This window comes from Bidens hawaiensis, unplaced genomic scaffold (assembly GCF_021521415.1).
Source record: "Bidens hawaiensis isolate Kalapana, Puna unplaced genomic scaffold, B.hawaiensis_p1.1 tig00001685_1, whole genome shotgun sequence".
NCBI lineage: Eukaryota > Viridiplantae > Streptophyta > Magnoliopsida > Asterales > Asteraceae > Bidens > Bidens hawaiensis.
Genome location: NW_027491095.1, coordinates 997,001 through 1,003,000, shown reverse-complemented (window position 1 = coordinate 1,003,000; position 6,000 = coordinate 997,001). Strand labels below are relative to the sequence as shown.

The 6,000-nt window shown below is 33.5% G+C and overlaps 1 pseudogene; it reads right to left on the bottom strand.

Annotated features, from left to right (window-relative positions):
- Positions 1-2,756: 2,756 nt before the first annotated feature.
- Positions 2,757-3,499, bottom strand: LOC143592786 (pectinesterase inhibitor 4 pseudogene; annotated as a pseudogene).
- Between the last annotated feature and the right edge of the window lie 2,501 nt (positions 3,500-6,000).

Sequence of the window (6,000 nt, the reverse complement as noted above, 5' to 3'; positions counted from 1 at the left end):
CCTACTGAATACACGTGTTGGAAGTTGGATTTCTATAAAAATTGGAAGTTGGATTCCTATATAAAAAAAAGTAAAACATCATTGGTTATTGGTTAACCATATAAAAAAATCGACTTTAGAAATTAACTGCCCTTAGTTCGGGCTATTCGGGTCTACCTGATTTTGGGTATTTCAACCCAAATATCTCGGTTCGCTTCATGCTGGGTTTGGTATTCAGGTGCGGTTAAAATGGTTGATTTATGTTAGTTGGTTGCTCAAACTTCAAACAAATTCCCTTTATCTTACAACACCAGTTTGAAGCCCAAGCCCAGCTTTATTGATTTCTGTCAGCCCTATTCTGATTTTCGAGTGCAAAGCTTCTTCAGACTTGAGTCAGTATTACATTTAGAGGCTGTTTGGCAAGTGCTGAATCATTAAGTGCTGAATGATTAAGAGGTCTGAATGATTAAGAGGCTCTGAGCCAGTAAGTGCTGAACTAGTAAGTGATGTTTGGTTGGACGTCTGAATGGCTATGCAGAATGACTATTATACCCCTCTGAACTATTTCGTGCAAGATAAACTATCAGATTGTTTTTTTTGTTCTATTTTCATTGAAACTCAATATACAAAAACCAATATATGCAAATATATACCTAAAGATGAAATCAATATACAAAAATGTTTCAAATATAAAAAAAAATAATAATAATAATAATCACAGTACCACATATATATATATATATATGTTTAAAAATGAAGTTATATACAACAACTAAACCAACGTCTTCATTCCGAACCAATGTCTTCACCTCTTCATACATGCAACCCGAACCGAGGTCTTCACCTGAACCGTAGAAATTTCCTAACAAAACACAGTTACATTAATAAATGGGTTCGACCCGTGAAACCGTCCCGCGAAACCCATGAACCCCATCCGTGAAACCGTCCCGCAAAACATAGTTACATTAATAAAATGAAGCCTAAAAACTATATCAAAAACCCGCAAACCCGTGATATAATGTTCCCACCCCATGTAGAGCCGAAACCAGCCCTTTATTAACGGTCCGATTTACAGGTACGACATTTGCCCTTTTAAGATTCCGGTCCAGTCCGCTTATATATATAGGCATTATTATATATTTTTTATACAACATACACATATATATACATATATTTACACTACATACTAGTTAGTTAGGGATGTAATTAACCCAACTAATATTGTATTTTGATGAATCTTGATAAGATTTAACATAACTGAACAAAACCCAAGCTTCTCAACCTGGCTAATCGAACCATATCCGAACCTAGAGGTTGAAAAACAGAAATCGACTAGGGTAGAGAAATAAAAGAGCATAAATCGAGTAGGAGACAGGAATCATACTTGGTTGTGCTTGTAATTTGGCAGAAATCGAGCTTCAACGAGCGATGATGGTGGTTGTGAGCGTTGGTTGCCAGAAGAACAGAAGAAGGAATGAACTACAGGGGTGGGTAATTAGGTCTTTTTTTTTTTCATTTAGAGTTCATTCAACGTTGTTTTGGAGTTGAATGGGTAAGAGGTCCATTCACCCATTAAGATGTAAATTTTTTTATCAAACAAACACTCTTAATCTGATTGAATCAGACCTGAACCATTAAGAGGCTCATTAAGATCCAACCAAACAGCCCCTTACTGATTTACATACTTACAAAATCTAACATGTATTACAATGATACATGACTTTTGATTTAAAATGAAGTGCATTGATTACTCGAAGTTGTAAATATGATGTTTTTGTTAACTACAACATCTCCCTGACTCCCTTTCATATATTTTATTATTATGCTTTTTTACCTTTTCCTTTTTCGGTTGGTGTGGAATAACATTTCCTATACTTACAATCAAAGAATCCCATGAAAAGTGACATGCATTCTCTAACTTATAAATATATATAAATGCTACCAATTATCTAAATACTTATACGTACAGAGCTTGCATATTAAGTAAACTTAAGTTACCCAACATTTGAGGAAGCTAGGGACACAAACTAAGAAATCATATTATCCGGAGCTCCCGAAATCACTTTTAATGTTTTCTTCCCGAAATCACTTTTAATGTTTTCTCAAACATTAAAATGTTATTAATGTACTGTATCGATCCATACAATACCCGAAGAATTATACTCCCTCTAAAGTGTAGGTAAGCTTTCAATGCCCAAAATTTTGGTATTGAACTACTCTCTTTTTCCCTCTATCTAGACATTCTCTTACTCTCACGACGGAGTTTGTTTACTAGGGTGCCTATCACTTGTAACGAGACTAATTGTATAAACATAGACTAATTGCACCAAATATTGATGAGTGTACTTTGTTTGTTAAAAGTTTAGTTGTTTTCGAGACCATCTTTCACGCATATTGGTAATAATCAAAATAGTTTTAAAATTATAAAATAAATCTCTCAAAAATAACAAACCGACATCAAATTCAGTAATCCGAATCTATACATTCATGATAAACCAATATATATATTAAATTAAAAATACTTGATCCAAGAATAATTTTAAATATACGAAGGCAAATCTACTTGTGGTTAATTGTCATAACTAAACAACCACAGTGAATAAATTATGTATTAAAATACTGAAAATAAGGTCTCTTTAAATAAAACTAACAGTAAGTATACAAATGACAATGATAAAAAGTCAATAACTATCTTAATTTTATTAATTAATATAGAGCAAAGTTATAATAATAAATAACCAATCAAACTTAAAGAAAATGATAAAAAAAAGTAACAACAATAACTATAACAGATAATAAACTCAGTAACATACTGGATAATACTGAATCACGTAATTTACAAAACATCAACTTATCATGGAATTAAAGCAACCAAATTACTATAAATCTCACTGATGCAAAACCAAAATAAAATTAGTTATTGAAATAAAGATTTTAAACTGAGAGATGATTAATAAGATACAAAGCATTACTGCTAACCCTTGCAAGGTTCACAATGCTGTTCCTTATCTTCTGTTTAATGACCGGATTCATAGTTTTCCTATCCGAAAACCCGTCAAGGCACGAATTCTCGTCGGTGATGGCCGAACTGGTCCACGTCTGAGCGTTGGAGATGGCAAAATGCTTATCGGCAGACTTAGGAATACCCGAAATTTCTTTGATGGAGCTTTCTAATTTCATCCATTGAGTCTTTAATATCCCCAATGCAATCTTTAAGCACTGCAGCTTCCCATTTGGTTATTTGTTTAGTTTTGGATAATCTTGTGATGGTGGAGAGTGTGGCGTTGGCGGATTTGAGAGTGGTGGAGAGGGCGACTGTGACGAGCCTAATGGGGTTTGTTTTGACGGTGGCTGCGTATGGGAGGAGGGATTTTACGCATGCGGACGGGTAAGTGGCGGAGCTGCATGAGGTTTTGACGAATGTGGAGTATTTGTTTTGTTGGGCATTGGGAGTGGAAGATGAAACTTGGGTTAATAGAAATGTTGTGAGGAATAATATTTTCAAGAGTTTGGGTTCCATATGTGATGATGATGACTAGTGTTTGATATTGTTATGTGGGAAGGAACCAAGAAGGTGCTCATGAATTTATAGGAGGCAATTGTCCAATGAAATATAATTAGTTTGTTTTTTTTTTTTTTTAGGGGGGGGGGGGGGCAGTTTATTTTATGAACACATTTATAATTGTATATTCTATTAAATGATTGCTTTTAAAGATGGGCATTTATAATTGTCTATAAAATAGATGTGTTTGAGTCTGCTTGGAAAAGTAACTTTTTGGCGAGTGATCTTTTACAATGGTCATGAACTGCCTTTAATACGTTTAAGTTTTCTTAGATTATTCTTTTAAATCTATCTTGTTTGTTTTTTTAAAGCGGTTTTAGAACCACTTTAAAAGATAAAGTTAGTTTTTTTACAATGTTCATAATCCGTTTTAAAATTTGGAATTAACCATCGTAAGATGACTTTTTTCTACCGGTGCGACTTTGTAGTAGTGTCATTACAAACAAAGGAATAGTATCAAAAGCTAAATTTGTCAATAACCCTCGATAATGGTAGTTATCGCTGAAATTCGTCGATAATGACCTTCCGAAATGTGTGTGTAATTTCATTTGCGACAGATTTGACATCATTTATCATTAACAGATCAACGACAACATATGCTATCAACTAGCATATATATGAAAGTCAGTACATATGAAAGTGTTTGGATTTGATAAAGTTTGTATATCGTTTAAATAGACCATACACTACTACTATAAAACCAGCATTTGTGACCATCAAACGGTCGATCATGTGATTGATATGCAACCAAAATTTTCATTCCTCAAATTACTTGCAAACTCGTTTTGCGGCCAAATTTGATTTTGTGTGACACTATTAGCGACATAAAAAGCATTTCTGAATTAGCGACCACCTTCTTTTGCAATCATTTTTGCAATTGAAGACCTTTTTGAAACCGATGCTTTGGTCATAAATCCGCAGCTAAAATTTTTTGTTTCACTATAAAATACGTTTAATGAAGAAAAGTTTGAAACGTGATGTATAAAGCAGTATATAAAATTAGAATCTTGAATCCAGACTGGCATTGATCATTTATTTTGTTCTTAAATAAATTATAAAAGATAATGGGCAAATTCACTGCCTAATATCATAAAATATATTTGCATTAATTGTTGACCAAACCACTGAGAATGAGGAGAAAATTTGTTAAATCATCATTATTAGTCCCTGATACCTTATTATTATATTATTAGTGAAAGCATGAAAAAAGTTGAGGATGATCATCCAAGTATCCAACGTATTAACAGTCAACATAGTTTTATTAATCATTTTAGAGTTAGCAGACTGGTCACATATCAATGAATAGTTTGGGACTAGCCACATGCTATGATAAATGTTGACAACCTAGCTAGCCATCAACCCCAAATCCCTCATACATGTCTTTAAAATCGACCTTCTTGGATAGACATAACTTTAGTACAAAATATCATATTTTTATGGGTACAAGTGAGAATTTGTTTTGCATGTGACAATCAATTATTAGTCTATGAAAATCGATCTATTAAAGAAATATCAGGAGTAACACGTCATTTTCGTTTATGATCTATTGTGGCTTATGACAGTTTTATCTTTTTGTTTCTATTCGAAACCTTGGGGTTTTACGATTCTCACCAATTTTATCGAAATAGCTAGCTATGTCTATTTTCTAGCGTTAAGTCTAGGGGTGTAGCTTCTTGGGGGGGGGGGGGGGCAACCCGCTCCCTTTTTTATTAGTAGTGTAATTTTTTTTATCAGAAAAGTTTTTAACGTAGAGTAATTTTACCCGTTTTTGTCTATGTTTCGATATTATTAAGTCAGAGGCATTTATGTCTTTTTTATCTATTTGGATGAAAGCGTCAAGTATGACCAAACCTCAGAGAAAAAAAAAACATTATGATAAACTTCTAAACCAACACCTACCCTAGCCTTCATCATTCAATCGCCCCCTCTTCTACATTCAGCGTTGTCTTCCTTGGAAACAATTGCTACATAACTTTAGTACAAAAAAAACATACTTTTGTTGTCTTTATCTTTTATAACCTTCAAAATAAAGAATTAAACAATAATTATTTACTATTAGAACAAGGAGATTGATTTTAGCGTCAGAAATAAAGATAAAGATGCAATGTAATGTAGTTAAGAATGGATTGTATGAGTTGTGATTCTAGACCGAACATGGGAAAGATAGGGTGCATGTGCATGGGAACCCAATGAAGCGAGAAACGTGGATGGACGTGATCTATGTTCCAAAGTCAAACTCACATCTCATCCACACGTGAACTCACGTCATTTGCTGCTTCACATATGCCGCATCTCATGCTATAATTCATTTTCTAAATTCCTTTCATTCTTTCCTAATTATTCTCTCATCAAATTCGTTATTCTTAACATTGGCCGGGCTTACTTTTGTTACATTAGGCCTTGTTCATTATTGGGCTACGTTGGGCCTAATGTTTATGAGTTAAAAGTGTCACCTTTTA